The following is a 21696-nucleotide window of genomic DNA, read 5'->3' on the forward strand; positions in this document are numbered from 1 at the left end:
CATCTCAAGAGATATTGCCTGGACGGAATAACGAATCAATTGTACAAGAACAGTCCTACAGATGATTACTAAACGTTGTGACACTTCTGTTATGCATTCGAGAGGTCTCGAACAATTCAAATGTCTGCTCGCCGATCGATATCTGTTGTTTTCCTCAGTACCTTCAAGAAAATTCTGTAATGCTACTTAAACATCTTTCATTCGACACTACACAACCACTGAAGTTGAAAAGAAATAATCAAATTAAAACATTATTACATAAATGAAGTTACGTGGAAAATCGGATGGATGAAGCACGAAATACACACAAAATTTTGATGCAGAAACTTCTTGTTTCAGCTGTAAATCTTATACAATGATATAGAATAAGGCAGACATCCATTGACACTCAAGGATTTGCAAGGAGGTATATGTAGCAAATGAACAAGCAACATTATCAAATTGCTCGCTTGGAGAGACACAGGAAAACCACGAAAACCTTTATTAGAGTTGAAATGTAGTGAAGACTTGAACGAGTACTGACACGAACCTGGTTGAAAATGACAGAAACGCCAACATTATAGTAACCGTTCAGAGATGGAGCTGGCTGCCAGTGTGTTCGCTTTCCCAGAAAGGTCAGTGGGTCTCTGATGAATGGAACAACGCTTCCTGATAGCTGCAGGCAATTCTAATCAGATTTCAGTGAATGGAAATAAAACTCGTACTGAAAGTTGGAGCCAGTTTGAGAAATAATATAATGAGCATGACAAAACAGAATTCTCATGTCTTTGCTTACGCCTCTCCATCACTCAGAAAACGATAGCAATCATCCAGTGAAGAAACTCCCTGGCGTTTATAGGATTCAAAGGTTTGTTCCATGTTCGCAAGAGCCAGTCACTGTACCAGCTGAATCGAGTCCACACTTCCACACCCTACTTCTTGAAGACCCACCTTAATACTGCCCTCCAAAAAGACATTGGTCTGTTTCTTTATGGTTTGCACACTAAAATTCTGTATGCATCACGCCATGCGTCCTACATGTGCCGCCCATCTCATCACATTGAATTTGATTACGCATATAAAATACTAGGACAAGATTACAAATTACGAAATGTCTTCATTGTACATTTTTTTCTGCAAGATCCAGATACTCTCACGTTTTTGAAAGACCTTAAATCTGTATTCTTCCAGGGCGAGAGGTGGATTTCGAAAAAAAAAAATGAAAGTGATTCCAAACACTTTTATGTGCTTATGCCAAGAGGCAGGACAGACTTCTCTCTCCTGAGCCCAGGTAAAAATTCACACGCACTGAAAGTTCAGTAAAGCAGACAGACGAGCGACGAGACAGCGCGCAAAAAGTTCTTCGTCTCCTGTAAACAACATGCAGGAAAATATGATACAAAATCAATACCGGAGCTGGCAACTTGTTTTCTCTAATTTGTTAGTGGAGAGGGTGGGGGCAAGGCATGGACTTATATAATAATCCTTTCGTATGGTGTTATCTGCTCCTCCGCTTTGTTGCTAGGCAACGTTTAGTTCATAAAACCATCACTGTGTGACGCCACATTGATTAATGTGAATGTATTACCGTTTCATAAGACAGGATTTACAGGAAAGCAAGTAGCAACAAGCAACAGGCGATATGAGAGAGACAATACGCAAATACCATCTCCTGTACGTTATCGAATGGCAATCAAATTGCTAGTTTGTGCAAATATCTGTGAATTAGGTGATAACGGAGAACGTTATCGCATGTTCTGCAGTTTGCATAAACCTCAATTCATTCAGAAAATATTATTCAACATTTTTCAATGGAACTGTTTATATTGACTCCGAGCTCGTCCGTTCCACGAACGAGTCTCTCCCGACTTACGTCTCCAACGATATTTTTCCCTAAACAGTTCCATTGAAAAACGTTGAATAATATTTTCTGAAAAATCGGCAAGGGCTCGTGTCGTGCTCGTGTCGTTATCTTCACGTTCCTATATAAATAGACCTTAAAAGTCGCCTGCCGTCGTTGAGCTGAACATAAGATGATTCGACGGATGTTGTAATAAGCCCCTTCCGATAGCAATAGGCGATAAAATTTCTTTGGACATGAATCGCCTGTCGCTGAACAATAACAATTACAAAATCGAAACGCCTCACATTGTAATGCTATAAGTTCCATCTGTGTCGCCTGATTCTTGTTGCTGGTTCATTCGCAAAATACAAATCTACAGACGCATTTCAAATCACAAAATAGGAAGTTAAACGCGGGCAATTGCACAGTTCGTTCCACAGCCGGTTAAACCGAGGCAGGAGTGGTTCCTCTCAGCAGGTGAGCGCAAGGCGCGTGGCCGTCTCTCCCTCTCTGTAACGGACACCCACAGAGAAATTAAACAATTACCCGTTCCCACTGACTGAGCAGAATCCTAAAATCCGGCAGGAGAGCTTTGCGTCGTAATGAAGTATCGTTCGAATTCAAGATGATAAAAGTATGTTCAATCACACTGTACAGAATCGAGTGTTAACTCTTGGATCATGAAGGCGTCATGCAGAAACCTGTTTCGTGGAGTCGGTTCTAGTGACGGACACTACTGACTGAAACATTCGGCAGTCGAATTTAATTATTCGAACGAACAGTTATAAGGCAAGGCTCGTACCCTTCCTGAATAAGTAAAGACCAGACTGCACCCTGGGACACAGGGCCACAGTCAACTACAACCCGGAAAATCCTTAACAAAAATTGAGATTTCTTTGGAACACCTTCCATTACATTACAACCAGCAGACTCCCCGGGCTCTCAACCCATCCAAGACAGTGCCAAAACCACGAAGAGAGGGCATAACATCTGTTGCTTTTCTTACCTTTTGTCGGTACCACTTTCAACAGCAACAGCAGGGTGTAGCACAATGTGAAGACGTTTGGCTACCCGCCACGGACACCCTGACCCAAGGAAAACAGGTACATACAGAATTTCCTGGGAATGTGGGACGGTGTACGAGTACACTGGATGAACTGTACGTTCCACTGAGAACAGGGTCAAGGCGTACCACAGGCGCATCCGTCTCAGACGTGGTTGTACACAGTATAAACCTGGGACATCGCATCAAGCCTCAGAATGCCAGTATTCTTGCCAAGAAATCCAGGTGAGCGAGAGAGATTCAATGGACGCAAAGATGATGGCTTCTCCCTCAGCAAGTCGCGGAAGCCTTTCATTCTACCCTGAAGGGACGAAAGCAGGCTGTTGTCGAGAACGTGGCACGCAATCGGACCTCGCCTACCTGTGGCATTTACAAGGACCTTCTACGAAATTTGTCGCCTGTAAGGACTTTCTTGAAAAATCCCCCTTTCCAGGCTCTCACTTTCGATTTCCCTGTTCCTTTATCCTCATCCTCCTCTTCTCATCTTTCTTCCCTTTGGCCCCAAAAGCATCTTAAACAATTATTCCATCTGCTAAACAGAACAGATGAAAAAGGTTCCTTCATATCGCTTCCAGCATTCAAGCACACGGCCCCTCCTTGTGATCTCCTTCTCCTTCTTCTCCTCCTTCTTCTTCGTGAATGAACAAGTCAACAGATTCTTTCGATTTCCTGAAGTGAGTACAGTCATTCGATTATTTTTAAATATTTAAATTGTTCGATAGGTTCTAGAAATCGATTGTGCCTCTCACTTTCAAAAACACGAGATGAGTTTCTTTGCGTGCTGCAAGACGCAGACCTACGCCATGACATATTTTAATTGATTCTTTTTTTAAAGAGTTTTCAACTGCACTCCTTAACAGCAACAAACTGCAAAATGGTTTGTGAAACGATGAACTGGAAAGGATATGGAAGGAAACGGTCGTAGCCGTATTTTAAGGAACACATAACTTTCCTTTTACGTGAAGGCGAATCTTCGTGCATATCAAAAACGCGTAAAACGGGAAACGTAAAATTTCTGAGTGACACACCAAGAGGACGCCTTGATTTGTAGTTGGAGTTAATGTGATGAGATGAGTTAACTAAACTGCCCGCGCGATAACTTCCACCGTGGCCGCGGATAGCAAAAGCGCGTACAATGATAGACTCCTGTATTGTCCCAGCATCTGCCTGGAGAGACTGAGGAAAACCATAAAGGGCGTCAGTCAGGACAGCTGATCTCCGGACCGAGCTTTGAACCCGGTATCTCCCAAACATGTATCTATATGTTTCCAGTTCGACGTCCATTCAAACTAACATGTACAAAATTTGTAAGATTTTGTATATTTTTATACAAAAGTAAGAAAAGTCGAAACAAAAGAAGTCTCTGTAATAATCGTATTCTGTTGGAGAGACAGAGAGCAATTATAAATATTACGGTAACAGACAGCAACATGAGTTAACTACTTTTCTCACAGCTGTAAAATAAGACAACTTGCATTCTTTGTTGTTGCCTTAGCAACGTCCGGCCATTGTTACGTGGAATTCACTTTTGTTTTCTGGACAATTTAGCGAGAAAGAAACGTGTGAAAACGGTTTCTCCTTGCACTCGAGCGGAGATCAGCATCGAGACCCCAAAAGCTAAAAGAAATTTCGGAAATGTCGGAATTGATAAGAAAGTTTTCTGCGACAATCTCTAATAATGATTTGACGACTAATAGCAAATGCTTTGTCTGAAAGCACTATTGTAAATCCCTTGGAAGTTTCAATCTGATCTGAAGGTGCACACTGGTAATGAATCATTCTTTTTGTACAAAAAATAATGAAGTATGGTTTCGACTTTTAATCTTAACAATCGAGAGTTTTTCGGTTTCGTACCGAAAACTCTGGCTTTTTATGATTCGTAGTGGAAGACCTGACTCTTATTACATACATTAATGGAGAAAAGATAAGTGGGCCTACAAAATGAAGACTGATTCTTTCTAGCAGACTACACGACGCTACAACCCAAAAGACAGCCATCTTAAAACACACCGCCATGAGGACATCATACCCTATTGGTTCTTCATTAACTAAAGACGCTTTTTCAAATGTGTCAGAGAACATTGTAACGTATGAACGATGAATTATAAGACAGAAAGGAAGCTATCTTGGTTTATTTTACAATACAATATCAGATTTTGTGTGAAGAGTCTGAAAACCCCCACGAAAAGCTGTCAGAATACCGACCCCCCTGCTCGAGTCTAGTAGCCTATTCTTCACCCCCCGAACATAAAACGTGCGTTTTAATAAAGCGAAGCAGACACATCCAGCGGCACGGACCATGAACAGATCTGGCGGTTAGCTGCCCGCTTCTCGTCGCCTGTGTTCGTGTTCGCGCCCAGGTCAGCCCGTGTGGGATTTGTCGTGGACAAAGTGGCGTTGGGGTAGGTTTTTCCACCGAGGTCTTCGCTTTTTCCTTGTCAATCCCAGTCAACGCTCCCCCGCCCATCTCAAAACACTTTGATTTCAATACACGAATTATATTTGGAACAGAGTAAGTTACAAAGATGTCTGTCTTCTGGGTTGTAGCGTCCTGTAGTCTGGTAGAATTACACCAACGTTTCAAAAGTCCTTGCTGCCTTCACCATCATGGCAATCGCCCTCATGATGGAGAGAATGCAGAGTGAGAGACGATGTCTGAAACTCTCATCACCACGCCTTTGTCGTCATGTCACGCATTGGCGAAAGACAATATGAGTAGAAACGCGTGAGAAAGGACGGAGAACTTTCGCTTCCGTCAAGGGGTCTTGGTGTCATTACCTTACGATGTACGGTAAGAAGATAACCGGGCTGATGTTGATGTGAAGCAACTCTCAACGCTGATGGCACTTATCGAACCACTAACTGTAGTCGGGACAAATCTGTGCGTTTCGCCTATATCACTAGCTTGCGATCAGAAACAAAAGAAACGCTTTTCTGCGTAAACCAAACGCGAAACCGACATGGAAACTGACACAGCGAGCTACAAAGAACTGCTACTGGTAAATAATGTTAAAACTGTGGATAATATATGCTTCCTTATCTGCTGCCTCCCATCCCACTCCACCCCTATGATCCCCTAACCTTTTACTTCAGACGGATCTCGAGCGGGCAGATTAGCCCCGAATACAGTAACTATATAACTCAGGAAATTTGTATAAAACAGTTTAGGATTCAGTTAGTTGTGTGTTCACAATTACAATTTTATTGGAGAGGTGTTTTATTTGTTGAATAATGAGAAGGAAACAATTGTTTTGATAAATTTCAGTAAAGACTGTTGGAAAATTCGTCCGTCTCAAAACAGAAAAAAAAGAGACAAGAAAAGGAGAGGAAGAAGAGATTTACATTTTTATGTCTCCTCCTATGATTTTCCTGTGCATACTTACGACATTTTATCTCGTTCCTTGCCACACGAGGAAGTCAATTCAGTGACTATTACAGGCTGGAAGACCGGGGTTCGAATACCAGTATAGGCTAGGGGATCGTTTTCCTCACCAGATGGTTCAGTTCCGGGCCTCACACAGCCTCTTATCCGACGGGTACTAGGAGCAAATCAGCCGAGAATGCGTGGAGATATATCTCCAATTCCCCATACGGCGTCATGGCATGGTGCAAAATTAAGCTGAGGAAATACTTCGACTGTAAATTTTGCTGTCTTTTTCAGCACGAGACACCTTGATAGGATATGTGCGGGACTGCAAAGCAAAACATTTGAAGGCCCTGGACATTCACGCTGTATAAGCGTTTTTAGTATTTTATCTCTGCTGTGTCATTCCACAGCTTTGTCAGATACTGGTCACAGGGTGAAGAACAAGGTTATCTGATTGATAAACCAGTGTGATGTGACTCACTTACACACTTCAGATTAGGTTACGTCTGAAATATCAGTATGGAACGCGAGAAGGCTTGCGTACGCACTCATTGGGCAAACAAAGCATTCCTGCACTTGAAGACTGGTATTTAGTTGATATAAACAAGATAACAACGATAACTTCAGTGAAGTATTTTCATATACCATCAACAACATAATTCCTACGTTCTGAATTCGTTAATTTGAAATCACAATAAACAAACATCTTGGTATAAACGTTTCAATAACAACTTGATAATTTGTCTCGTAAAATAAAGATCGAATATGGCTGTCTTCTGGATTCACCCTGATGATGGACGCAGTAAGGACCACTGAGGACTGCCGTAAAAACCTCAAATCCTACAAAATAAAATTCCTTATCGTGTTCACAGGCGCCCACCACAAAAAACACTGTTGAGCGGTTTGAATCCACGGAACTGTTTAAGATCGGTTTTAATATTGATTATCCTACAACCCACGTCAAATGAACTGTCTGTGTTTCAACGCTTCTTAAGAGGACCGACAGGTGTTGATAATATTTTTTGTCGACACAAGTACAAACTTTCTCTTACGATGAGTGGCAATATGGCTGATGAACTACGAGCCTCGTAATGACGTAAGCACGTCTTGGATTTATTACTTGAAGTATAGAAAGTTGTCTGAAAATAATGATGTTTGAAACTGTCGCTATTGTGTGAAAATGTAAATAGTATTGTCCCTCTGCAGTACTCAAGAATTGCACACCTTTCAGGTAGAACAAAATGGCCTCCGGAAACGTAGCTTTCAACTTTCATGACCGAATCTTCTTCTTAAACTGTAGTTCTTTAAAGAATTTGAACGCATTTTGTATACGTTCTTTCGCATCTCTGGCAGAAATTTACTTTCTGATGTAAATTCCAGAAAGTACAATACGAACAGAAACATTAAATATTCAACCATTATACCATCCATTAACTCTCTTTCATTCATTTTTATTTCTGGCTTTAAACAGCCTGCGTATGTCACGTGTAATTTTACATTGGTTTAAAGTCTTCATTCTTCAGACGGGAGGAATGTTGGGATTAAGGTTTAAAGACGATAATAACACACCGTGACAACACATAAATATAAAAAAATAAATACAGATTGTAAATGCAATGCAAAACTATGCGATCGACATAAAATAACTACAGAAACCCCGTGGCTTAAAATACTGTACTAACAAAGGAATTAATTAGCTTGCATTAAAGAGAATATGGTCATATTAAATTATATTTATGAAACAAACGAGGGTGTGAAAACAAATGTTCAGAAATTTCCAAGAAAGTAAAACTTTCTGAAAAGCTTGATTCCAGTGAAGTTTGGCCGAAGTGTAGCAGAAATGCGAAATGTTTGTAGCCTTAGCGAAGTTCATTGGAAAGCTAATGGATGGCAAGCCCAGCTGATGAGTTTCATGCGAGATACTGCTTTCAAACAAGAACACTGTCAATAGACAGTAACAATTGAAATGTGTATGTCATACAGCGACTTGCTTTGGTCCAAAAGCTGGCGATTCATCATCTGAAAACGCCGAGAAGATAAATTAGCCTCGCTGACAAATAAAGCTTTAAAATATACGCGTTTTCCAACTATGTCCGTCGCAAATATTACTGTTCATCTCTGCCATGATACTCATTTATTGCAGATACTGACGAGCGTCATATTTTCTATTAAGTAATCCACCTTGTGGCAGAAATGAGAGTTAAATATCCATAAGTCTGTAGTCTGATATTCTTAAAAGTACACGAATGTATTATATTTGATGAAATGTCTTTAAATACTCATCACACCAAAAATAGTTTCCAAGACGATACCTTACTGAGTTAAATAATTTACGTCACGCAAAAAAGTATGTTTCGCCCTAGAAAAAAGACAGTGTCTCCGAAACGTCGGCAGTTCATCTACAGAGTGAACTTTTGAATTTTTAGTTCCTCAGTGTTGAGAACCTCCCTGTCATTGGTACAAGAGCTTCGAGGCTTGTTTTCGTGGTTAAATCACTGGATTCTTCCACACGTGACTGTGTTCAAATATACGGTCAGCTACGCACGAACCGTTTCTTAATTTCACAAAACTGCTGCCAACTTAATTACCACTAGAGAAACATCAGACATTACGTCACTGGAGCCAGAGAGCTTTACTTGGTACACTACACCTCACCATCCGAGACTTAGCTAGAGGGCAGTCTGGCGCCGGATTAAGTTACAGTGTCGAACCCGAGATCACCGAAACACGAAATAGTCTCAATTAACCAGAACTGAAACAGATAGGGAACCACGGGGTAAAGCGATGAGAGCGTGAAGCTAAGGGTAAAATGAAAAGCATGTTACGAAATGCTTCACAATGCCTCGTACTTTGAATACTCAAAGTAGGCTCCAGTTACGGCCTTATATGAACACGACATTATGGTCACGGTGGTCTAGCGGTTAGAACGCTGGCCTTGTAATCCTGGGGTCTCGGGTTCGATTCCCGGCGGTGCCCGAATTTATAACTTGTGTTGGGCAAGGCCGTGGTCTAGGCAACGCGGAGTTTTCCTCCGGGGGCTTCCCAACAATTACTCCATTCACACACAGAAGAAGGCAATGGCAAACCACTTCTGGATCATCTGCCAAGAACGTATATGAACAGGTCCCAGTCCGAGAAAAGGATGGAAGGATCCTGTTCATATGGACCTGTCGTCAGACAGAACACTAAATAATAATATAATATGAACACGACAATCAAAATTGAGTCCATAAAAGGCAGGGAGCTTCTTGACTAGCTCAGCAAATATTAGCGTCTCAAGAAGGACTCTGACTCTTCGTTCGACAACTTTTAGTGCCCCCCCCCCTCCCCGCATAAAATTTAATAATTCTTTTTCAAGTTTCGGAGGTGAAACACACGTACGGACAGATTCAACTTCAACATCTATATTAATTTTATACCCTTTCCGAAACGAACAACAAAATGAAGGATACAGTATCGTACTGACTTCAAAAAATTAGAAAGTGGAACAATTTTGGCATTATCTTCACTGTTGCTAGAGTTCGTGTTCCCTTGTCCCCCAATTCAGTAGCAAGAGATCAGGTAGGGAAACATCATTCCAGAAGAATGTTGTAGCAAACAAATGACTACGTCTGGACAATTATACCGCGCAGGTGCTCTAGAAAAGATTCAGAATCACCGTCTACCTGCAGACGGCAGGTGATCCACAGCTACACGGCGTTACACAAATACTTACACCATAAAGATTTATTCTTAATTTAGGTCAGCCACGCTAGCGCGGCATTCAGCGCCAGCACATAACCAGCGGTCTCTGCGGGCATATATCAGGGTACAGTGTTTTTTATAACGCGGGTCCATTTTGTATGACATGACCGAACACGTAGCAACTGGGGAGATAGGTCTCAGTTTTTTTTCAAATAACACAACCGTAGCTTTATAGCACAACTCGCTGCACATAATAAATTCAATTCTATATTCAAATAATCAAATCGTGAGAATATAAGTACCCTTTATGAAACGGATGAGCATAAACTTTCTGTAGAATAATTTGCATAATATACCTTCTTGAAGAGCCGTATTTGGACAATGTTTAGGGGATAAACTCCTGCCACATCCCTCAAAAACTCTGGCAAGACTGAAAGGTTTTCTAGCAAATTTGGTTGAAAGATAAAGACCTAGGGAACCACACTTGTCAACAAAATTTCAACTCTGCTGGAATTTAAATAACATGAGAACCAAAATAATAAAATGCAAAAGAACTTTTGATGTTTTATTATAAATTTAAGATAACAGTCTTGTGGTATGTTGCGCTGTGTACTCTGGTAGAAGTTTACCGACGTTTCAGAGGTGAAACTTCCGATTATGTTACCAGTAATATATATTTTTATTATGTTCTTGTGTCGCTACATTTAATACAATTTAACGTAAAATTTTATAGACAACATTCAGGCATACCAACATTCTAATATGTACAACGAAGTCTGAGTAGACAATTTGATGTCGTCGCATGAGATTCTAATTGTACACAGCAGAGTAATTCTTGAGAAACTAATAGTCGCTCAGCTGGTCAAGAAATTCTCCAGTCTTTATGGAAGTACAAGGCTTATTACCATGTTGAAAATAACCAGCTAATGGACCTTATTAGGGGAAACCTAAATCCAACCCACATTTTACCATTCCATTGCTTTAATATCCACCTTAATATTTTCATCCCCTGGAAGTATAAATCTCCCAAAGGGGTTTCTACCCTTCAGATCTTCCGACTACAATTTTTTTATGCATTTCTGATATACCTCATGCACTGCACGTCTCGAAAATTTCATATTCCTCAATTTGATTAATCTAAAAAAGTTTGTTGAAGATTTCTGTCTTCTGGGTTGCGCTGTGTAGTCTGGTCGATGTTAACCAACGTTTCAGAGGTCATACTGCCTCCGTCATCAGAGTATGAAGATTTCTGTCTTCTGGGTTGTTGCGCTGTGTAGTCTGGTCGATGTTAACCAACGTTTCAGAGGTCATACTGCCTCCGTCATCAGGGCGATGAGTATGAAGATTTCTGTCTTCTGGGTTGTTGCGCTGTGTAGTCTGGTCGATGTTTACCAACGTTTCGGAGGTCATACTGCCTCCGTCATCAGGGCGATGAGTATGAAGATTTCTGTCTTCTGGGTTGTTGCGCTGTGTAGTCTGGTCGATGTTTACCAACGTTTCTGAGGTCATACTGCCTCCGTCATCAGCGCAACAACCCAGAAGACAGAAAGCTTCATACTCACCGCTGTGATAACCTCAAATCTTACAAGTTTCTTGAAGATTGCAAATTATGGGGTTTCTCACAGAAACGTAAATCAGACTAGCTGCAAGTCGCGACTAGCTTTAAATCAGAGGGGGCTGAGATGTCTGGTGCTTTTGAAACACCCTCCAAGAGGGCAGGTGGGATGCACGAGCCACCAGATGACAAGTACGAAGGATGGTGGCCGACATCTGCCCGGCAGATGCGGAACGCATTCGGATTTCTTTGCTGAGAGCCCGTGAAGTACGCACCAGCTCACGCTGTATCAACTGCTGAAGAGTGACGTCTGAAAAGATGACCCTGAACGAGTCGGGTGGAGGGCGAGGGGGCATGACAATCGCCGTGGCCTATTTTCTGACACTAATTACATGAAGTCAAGTCTAGCTTGTAAAGATGATAACTGATATTCGCTCAACTAGTCAAGTAACATTCAGCATTTTTCGGAAATCAATAATTTATTACAGTGTTCACAAGGCCACATCCTGAGTCAGCTACATCCAATCCGCATTCTCGCATATTATATTTTTATATTCATTTTAATATTATCGTTAGTGGTCTCTTCCTTTCAGATTTTCCGACTACAATTTTGTATGCATTTCTTGCTTCCAATATTTGTTCTAAAAATCGTGCTTGTCTCGTCCTCAATTATTTAATCATTCTAATATTCGGCGAAATGATCAAAAGTTGGCACACGATACAATGTATTAATAATAACAGTCAGTGCTTTTACTTAATGTACGCAATATTAATAAAGTTATGTTTGAAATAATAAGATTTGTGCCGCTGTCAGTGGCCACGCTGTCCAGGGCGTGGGTCTTGGCCGCTTGGAAGGAGGTATCGTGGATTCGAATGCCGTTCATGTTCTCGTCTTCCTGTGTTTTGCTGTCCTGTGTAAGTACAGGCTTTGCGATGGGCTGATCACCCATCCAGGGAGCGCTGCCAAATGTCGAAACTGATTCACAATTTAGAAATAATAATAATTCTGAGCTTGAACACCTATTCCGTAATGATGATGATACTTGTGACAGATCTGTATATGTAATAAATGAATATCGAGAACTGTTACTATCGAAATTCGGAAAGAGCACTAATCGAAAACAGGGGTAATTTGGCCTCTTGTTTTTCCATTTTTGTTTTGAATTTGAAACACGTCGTATTTAAACACGAATTGTCTCAACAAAGTTTAACAAATAAAAGTGTACGTTAGTGTTGTAATTTAGTAAAGCTGTTCAAGAATATATACAGACATCCTATGCAACGAACCTGCAATGTTCTCGTCACAGAAGACATCGGAAATGTGTTTCAGTTTACAAGGCCTACAATAAGTAACAAGGAAAGACCACGTAAATATAAGTTACAGTGGATCCATAACTCCGATCTGTACCGTACTTGGCCTCCATTAACTGATAGACGACATGTGACAGCTCTGCTCTATCTGCCCTCTTTTGTTTAGTTACGAACATTGCATAACAACCGGGGGTTTGCATGTCTGCAAACCCACGCGAGATAGGTTCCGCACTGCCTAATCACCTCCGACAACAAATTTGTTTTTGTATTATTTCAACAGTGTAAAGGGCGTTCTTCACCATTTTAAGCCAAAAGTCTTGATGTCACGTTTATTATATGTCACTCAGCTACACTTTTACGTAATCAGAAGAGTCAACCAATTGTCCCTTTGAATCAGATGAATAAATGCACGGTCTCAGTGCACATTTTTTAAAGATAAATTTAAAAATTATTTTACATTCCACATCTAGGTACATGTCCTGCACATATCATTTTACAGGCATACCTCGTTTTATTGCTCTTCGCAGATATTGCTTTTTCTTACAAATTCAAGGTTTGTGGCAACCCTGCGTCGAGCAAGTATATCGGCGCCATTTTTTCAACAGCATGTGCTCACTTCTTGTCTCTGTGTCACATTTTGCTAATTCTCGCAATGTTCTCGCATTGTTTTTCTAGACATAATGCTATTGCATACTTAATAGACTACAGTACAGTGTAAACATAAATTTTATATGCACTGGGAAACCAAAACATTCGTGAGAATCGCTTTATTGCGGTGGTCTGGAACCGAATCCGCAATATCTCCGAGTTATTCCTGTATTTGATTTGGTCACTCAATCATTTTGTGAATTTCACAAATTATTAAGCTCCTGATTGTGTAATTTTCTTCGTATTTTGTTACTGCCCCAAGATCCTTATTAATATTATCCTCACATTTACGCCTACGTTTCAGGCTTTACAACCAAAATGTTTGTAAGCTGTAGGCTACGAAGTCTTTGCTGCGAATGGCCGGAGCCAACATATCCAGACATCCCGGAGGATACTGGAAACGCCAAAGTCCTGCAAATTCACGAAGGAAAGTTTCATGGTTCATAAATTCAAGTCCACTTTCTTCTTCTTAGACCGTTCCAGAAAATCCATCCAAGTCCGAAACGCTGTTACAGATTATCAACCAGAAAGCCATTAAGATATAACATTTCGTAACATGCAGTTCTCTACGGTTATAGGTTGGTAGCTTCCTACCCAACTGTCAAGCTACAGGACCACCCCTTGTCCGCTCTCAGTCATCACTTATTTACAGCTGCTCGCCATATCTGAAGACCGTCTCCCCTGTCCACAACCCGAGGACGCTCAGCCAAAGATAAGAGAGAAGAACCAATTTAGACGGAACTACAAAGACAGTGAAGACATGAGATAGGATTTTTACATTTTGTCCGAATTTAACCGTTAATGACAGCTGGCAGGTATAAAACCTCAAGCACGACATATTGAAATATAGTCTACAACACTGAAGAAATGACGTCTGGAGTCGCAACACCTGTTTAAGAGACTTTGCGTTTGCCTTCTGTTCCTTACTTTGTTTTAAACTCCACAACAGTTGCTGTTGAATATAAACCTCCACAGATGCACAGTACGTATCATGTACGTGGTTAAATGAACCATAAGTTACATAAACGTTGCACTAAGACTCCTGTTAAAATAAAATGCAAGAACAGCTATAAAAGGAAAAACAAGTTGTCAGTGGAACCACGGTTCCGGAGAATTTGACGTAAATACGTCTATACGGAAAGGAAGTTTATATATTGGCTTTATTCTAAATATTTCCTTTATACATGCTTTACAATTGAGATAAGTTTGATTAAGACATTGCTTATTTAACTTGAATTAGTTACGCTTAAGATGGGTCTGTGGTAGCTGAATGTAATGTAGTGTAATGTAATTTAAAGTAATGTAATGTAATGTAATGTAATGTAAGGTAAGGTAAGGTAATGTAATGTAAGGTAAGGTAATGTAATGAAATGTAATGTAACGTAATGTAAGGTGGTTACCTAGGAAACTTCATCTGTTTATCAATAAACAGATGATATTTCCTAGGTAACCATCTTACATTTTTTCGTTCCCCTTTTTCGTAACACTTTTTTGCCGAATGACCCTTCCTCATAGACGTATTTACGTCAAAAAATCAAGCTTCAAGTCTGTGCTTAAAGTACCAAGAGACGAAGTACAATACGTGAATACGAATTGTTAGGAAAGTTAATAAATTGACAGAAAAAACAGTGGCGTAATTTACGGATGCCTTCGTGAAATAACATCTAGGACTAAGCACATGCTTCAAATTATGCAGAATATTGGTTAAACCAGCTGTAGAATGCAGAAGTGGTGGATATGAAGTGAAATGAAGCCAGCACTCTTATACGAATACAGCTTATATAATTAGACAAAAAGCAAATGCATAATGATAAGCGAGCGAGACTTAAGGTTGATACTACTGAAAAATTACTGGGTATATAAAATTATAAAAAGCGTATCGAATTGAATGCATACATAAAAAGGTCAAAGACGACATTCTTCATTATAAATACAGAGCGAAGAAAACGAAGCAGATGATGGGAAGAGCATTTTATGGCCGGTACTGGCATTAAATTACCTAATATATAAATTTAAGACAAAGAACGGCTGACAGAGCGGTGCAGAGCTGCTAAAATTACAAACACATTCACAAAAACAAATAAATACATACAGAACTGTAACCCTTCCGCACTTGTCAGAAATTAACATAAATTTAATCTGGTACCTAAGTCCACGGATCAACTATCTTCTTGGGAATCTGACAGTCTCTCATCTAGTCAAGAAATTCTCCGCTTCTATGGAACTCGAATATTCATTACGAAGTTCCTATGACACCCAAGCAGTGCTACATTTCCCCCATCATCCCCAACTAACCCTTTGAAGTCGAAAATTGTAATTTTGAAGGACAATAATCTGGTGACCACTGAAAGCTGTGAAGGGAGGTTAATTTGATAAATTTCAATCGATAGGGGCATGCAGCAGCAACTTGAAACGTTGGAACCATTTCAGTATTTGCTCTAAGACAGAGGAAGACCAAGAAACCGTGTATTGAGATGGCGGTTCGCAGGACTTTCCGGACGTATATTGACTAACAGCTTGCAGTCCGGCAAACAAAAGAATGCAGTAGCTCGTAAGGTTTCCCTAACACGTGTGCCGTAAGCTTTACTGATAATTTCAGTACAATATTTTTGTAATACAATTCACGCGTGTTTGTCACAACATACTAGATACTAGGTATAATGGTGTACACCATATTAACACGCTCGTGTAAATAATACTTAAAAATACAGTTCCTTCCTTATATAAAGCCATCAGTTTCCATTACAAAGATAAATTGGTTAATGATGTTTAAGGAAATGATCACTGTTTATTTTAATACACACGAAACCCATAAATACACCTTATGGGGAAAAAATGCAGCGTTACGGATTGTTAGGAAAGGTGGTATATATAGTTACAGTTGTGCTTTGAAGAGCTAATGCATAATCTTGAAACTCAGATTAGTGGCTTTGCTATCTTGAAATAGTCTAAGTGGTAATAAGTGTACAGGAGGTTCTCATGAACTAGCTGAATCTCATCACCTTGTCCTCTGGTAGATCAAGTCTGAAAGTTTGTGACTACAGTGCGTTGTTGAAGCAAATTGTTTTCTGGACACAATCCATCGTCTAACACTAAATAAAATCAATAAAAACAAAAACCAAGACGTTTCGGAGATGGGAATCTGTCCCCGGAGATAGGAATTAGCTCTATCGATTGGGGCCAACAGAGTAGGTTTTTACCTGAAGACGGAGATAGACTCACATCTCCGAAAAGTCTTTGACGATGGATAATGTCCATAAAATAAATCGTTTGTCCTCTGATCTTCAAACAGCACATTTTCTTTCCTTTCAGAAGCTACTGTAAACTACCAGGACATGCAAGCAGCTGTCGCTATCTTCCAGTCGAATAAACATGGAAGTGACGTTAAAAATTCGCTCCGAAGTCCACAAAAGTAACGCTATATATAGTAGCTTAGATCTTCACGTGGCGTGAGGCTGCTTCTGGTTCATCAAAGTACAGAGTTCTCTCGGTTTCAGATGTTCAATGAACCGCAAACTCAATATCTTATCTGAACGACTCATTTATGAGTTCTCCTGTTAAATTTGAAGACTTAAAGAAATCCAATGAAGGATCATATCAAAACACTAGCATTAAGCGTCGTTGCTTACACACAGTTTCACGAAGGACGCTAACAGGATTATCGCAAGAGACAAATTGCATTAGCTACAGGAGAAAGACCCATAATCCTTTGCGTGTGTTATGTCGCAGAAATGAATATCGAACGTTGTCAATCTAATTTAAACAACAAGAAAATATATTCCAATAGTCCCTTTCTCATTTACTGCTGATAAAAGTTATCTATGTAAACAATTAAAATTAACCTCTTTTTCATATCTTATTTTATACATTATATCGCTGATTTAAGTCTTACATGAGAAATATCTCTGAAAAGAATAGAAAGGAGATAACAGGAAAGTAGTAACAATTACGCAACTAGGACCTTCAAATGTTTTCTACAACACATATTACTAGAATAATAGAAATAAAGGATAATAAAATTGGCAGGACATGTAGAATGTAAATGTCAGATGAGAAATATATAGACCTACAAAATTTTAGTTAGAAACTCTGCAATGGATTAATCTGGCTCAGGAGAGGGTCCAGTGGCAGGTCGTTCTAAAAACGGCTATGAACCTTCGGGTACAAAAAAACAAACATAATTTCAAGACTAGCTGAGAAAATATCAGCTTATTATGAAGAACTCTGTTCCGTGGAGTTGGAATATATGAACTTACTGTCATTATACAGCCCACAAACGAAACTCCATAAATAAAAATTTAATATCAACCATCTTCGCCCAAAATTTGTTAGAATATGAGCTGCGCTCATTTTTCGCGTTCGGGGACTCCCAAGTTCTATTCTCGGCCAGAGGTTACCAAACAAAACTTGCAGACCGCCATGAATCACACATTAATATAATTCGACATGAACTTCATATTAAACCGATACGACCCAAATTTTAAATTCGGGAAACAACTTTTAATGTAAGTTTGTATTCGAATAAAAACATAATCGAAATATGCTGAGTAATTACACAATCGACTTTCCCACAACGCACTTACTTTCTGTAAAAAAGGGTTAAAACTGTCATTGAGTTCAATTAAGTGCCACTTCATGAAAACGTATATAACTGAACGGACGAAAACTCCATGCATTTTTATCCTCGGCGTTAGACGCACGTAAATTGTGAGCTTCACAGCAAACCTCCACCCCCTAAAAACAGTGTATATGTATAACAAGCTGTATCCAAAGCCGGTCTGCAAACAATGATGCCAAGGAGAAAAATTCTGTCCTGCCGATAATAGAAGCCCATTCTCTATACTGGTTGAGCTATCCGGTTCGCATTCATGTCAGATATTTTGCGAAAATAATTCGTAACATGACACGTTCTGTTATACGAGGCGCGTCCCAAAAGTAAGTTTCCCACTCGTCCCACAGCTAGCAAACCTTATATTGCGCGAAGCGACTGTGCGTACCTGATAGAGCAATGACGTAGCATGGCGCATGCACTAACGGTACTTCCCGCGTTCTCACAGTAGCATCGTTGCAGCTGTTGAAGATGGAGGTTCTTATTCCAGCTCCCGCCGACTGTGAAGTGCGGTCAGTGATAACGCTAGGCCGCACACGGCTCGACGGACAGCAAGTCTCCTGCAGGAGTTCAGCTGGGAGGTGTTTAATCATCCACCCTACAGCCCGGACCTCGCTCCCAGTGATTTTCATCTTTTCCTACACCTCAAGAAATTCCTGTCCGGTCAGCGTCAGCGTTTTGAGAATGACAGAGAGGCGGAGATGGTTGTCACACAGTGGTTCCAATCCCAGGCGGCAGACTTCTACGACACAGGTATTCAAAAGTTGGTCCCACGGTGTGACAAATGTCTCAATTCCGGTGGCGAATATGTTGAAAAATAGCTGGACACTTGCTGTATCTGTTGCAATAAATATTTCCATGAAATTGTGTTTTGTTTCTGTAAACGGCCCCAGGGAAACTTACTTTGTGGACGAGCCTCGTACTTGCAGCATGTAACGAGAACTGTGATCAAAAAGATTATATGTATCTGAACTTCATGTGTGTTAAAAGAGGCGAAGATGTGTTATAGACCAGTACATCCTAGTAACGGGGACTATCAAATGATTCATTCGGATTTGTATTCGAACGACAAAATCGAAAGAAATAATTTGTATTTTTGCTGAAATTAATAAACCGAAAGAAGGCATTCGTAGTTTTATTCGAATGACGAAACCGAACGAAAGTGTTAACATGACAGCTTTCTGGGAACCTGAAATCTCAACTATGAGAGTATTCGGATTATTTGTCAAATGATTAAACCGAATGGAAATATTTGGATTTCGGTTAACGAAACCGAATGATAGTATTTGAATTTTTATTCGGACGACAAAACCGAAAGAAAGTATTTGGATTTTTATTCGGATGACAGCAATCATCTGCAAATGCAAAAGTAATAGGCTGGAAATTCATTAACAAACAGATCTTTGGTGAGGAAATGGAGCAAACTGAGTGCATACCCTCGAGGAGGTGAATGATTATGGCAGATTTATCGAAAATGTACGTATTTCATAAAGAAGAAGACCTACATTCCAACTATGTCTCCTTTTTCAGTGTGTGACATAATTCTGGAATAAAAATGTTGACTGAAAGTTGGGCTGCTGTTTTTCTTTTACAAAAATATACTCTGATAAAGATGGTGGAAAACTTCTGCAGAAGAAGTTTGAAGAAATCACCGTCTGGTGCATGATTAATGCACCACGCATTTATTGAAATATTTCATAATTAAGAAAAGAAAATTAACTTTCCTGAGCAGTTAATTTTTCATACTAGCAAACTTTTCTCCCACTGAGGATAACAGATGAAGACACATTCCAGACTTTACGGAGTACGGTTTTTAAAACTCCGTCTTAAGGTTTGAAATTTTCTCAAAAAAAACCCCGAATTTTCAACTAACGAAAGTATTTTCAGACTGTAGTTCACAGAAACAAGCAAATTCATTAAAATTGCAGCACCATATGTCCTCAAAGAGTCGTATTAGGACACAAACATGACGAAACGAAAAAGAATTTCTATTATTCGCTAAAGTATTATTTTTAAATCGGATTTTCTTTTCAGGCAACGCACGCCCTACAAATATGGCGTCCGATGGCCACTGGCTAATGAGTGATATTGTGATCAATGCAGTCTCCTACTAAGCTACACTGAAAATGTCCCTTTATTCCACGAAGACATGTAAAAGCTGACACAAATTCGAAACTGTGTTTGTTTGCTTGTCTCACAATTTCTCTAAGCTGACAATATAATTCGACATATATATATAATTGTAGAAAGTAGCCATGTTTATTTCCCCGCCTTCAATTCAGGTGATTTAAAATTCCCTTCATCAATAACTTGTCTTCTTCTGTCGGTAAACATGTAGCACGAGTGTGACACGACGATCGTAAACCTACATTCTCTTGTTTCGACCAAACTCTCCACGGCAATCAATTCAAATAAAGAGATTCGACAAGAAGCGAACAGATGGAACCACCTGTATGTAGAACAATATTTAAATAACGAAATTGCAGTGAAAGTTCGTGCTTATCTTTTCAGTCATTGGCTGTATTAAAACGTTTTATTTTCGGAATTCCTTCAACTTATAGTCTAAAATTATTAAACGTGCTTATTGACAGCAAATAAATAGCCGAAGCTCTTAGGAATATCAAGAATATATGATCCAAATAAGTGACGGATGATAGACATTAAGGACAATATTGATCTGCTAATTGATTAGAAAATAAAGAGTAAGAACTTCTGGCAAGAATTTATGACTTCCACTCATTTTCCGAAGCTTCATTCTACAAGGCCTGAATAACACGAAATACAAATTACGAAGTCTACAATTTAGTTATCCATACTCATGCACAACCGATTCATAGGCTTGTTAAATTTTCCAGACATAACCTCAAAAATTCGAACTACAACAGTGTTCGTAATTGTTAAAATAATTTCACACGGAAGTGGTAGATACGATGATTCATTACCTATCGCCATTAAAAACAGAGTTCGCGTGGCGCCCATGATGTTGTCTATTCTATAAACCAATTGCACAAATAAAATATGCATATTTTTCGTATATCTATTATCACAAAAAATTTCAGGACCTACATTAACCGACGTCAGTCTCGCGTCTACCTAATAATTTGGAAAGACTTCCAACTTGGTGTTGCTGAAGGTAGATGGCATACTGTTCATACCAGGTTTGACGAAAATCCGTCAAACGTCTAAAAACTTAAGAGGGTGACAGGGACACGTAAACAGTGTGACATGGGCAATTTTCGCAAAATTTATAGTTTTATTACGTTACGTAATATGATTTCGAAAACCAGACGAAAAGTTCTCAAACAATCTGCGATTCGGACTGTATGCATGTTCGAATTATCATCAGTATCCAGCACAACAGGTATAATTTTATAATTTTGTACAGGACAGTGTTTTCAATCAACTATTATTTTTTTAAATATGCTCTGCATTACTGTTAAAAATATTACTTTTATTCTGTATATCCCTCCCTTCAGGATTTCCAACACACATTTTTGTGCATTCCTCATTTTACTTGCGTGTGCTACATGCATAAATTATCTGTAAAGACTATGGACAACAAATGAAGGCGTTAGAAACTCTCATGGGTGTAAAAAATGGCTCTGTAGCACATTCTATAAAAGAGTTCAAATTATTA

General features: G+C 39.6%; 1 long non-coding RNA gene across 1 annotated transcript in view; it reads right to left on the reverse strand.

The window, feature by feature from the left end:
• Positions 1–21696, reverse strand: part of LOC147872308 (uncharacterized) — a 48779-nt gene that overhangs the window by 21095 nt on the left and 5988 nt on the right. The window lies entirely within an intron of this gene.

The sequence above is a fragment of the Zootermopsis nevadensis genome, unplaced genomic scaffold (genome assembly GCF_977971745.1).
Source record: "Zootermopsis nevadensis isolate Lab colony 2312 unplaced genomic scaffold, Znev_1.0 Znev_ptg000028l, whole genome shotgun sequence".
NCBI lineage: Eukaryota > Metazoa > Arthropoda > Insecta > Blattodea > Termopsidae > Zootermopsis > Zootermopsis nevadensis.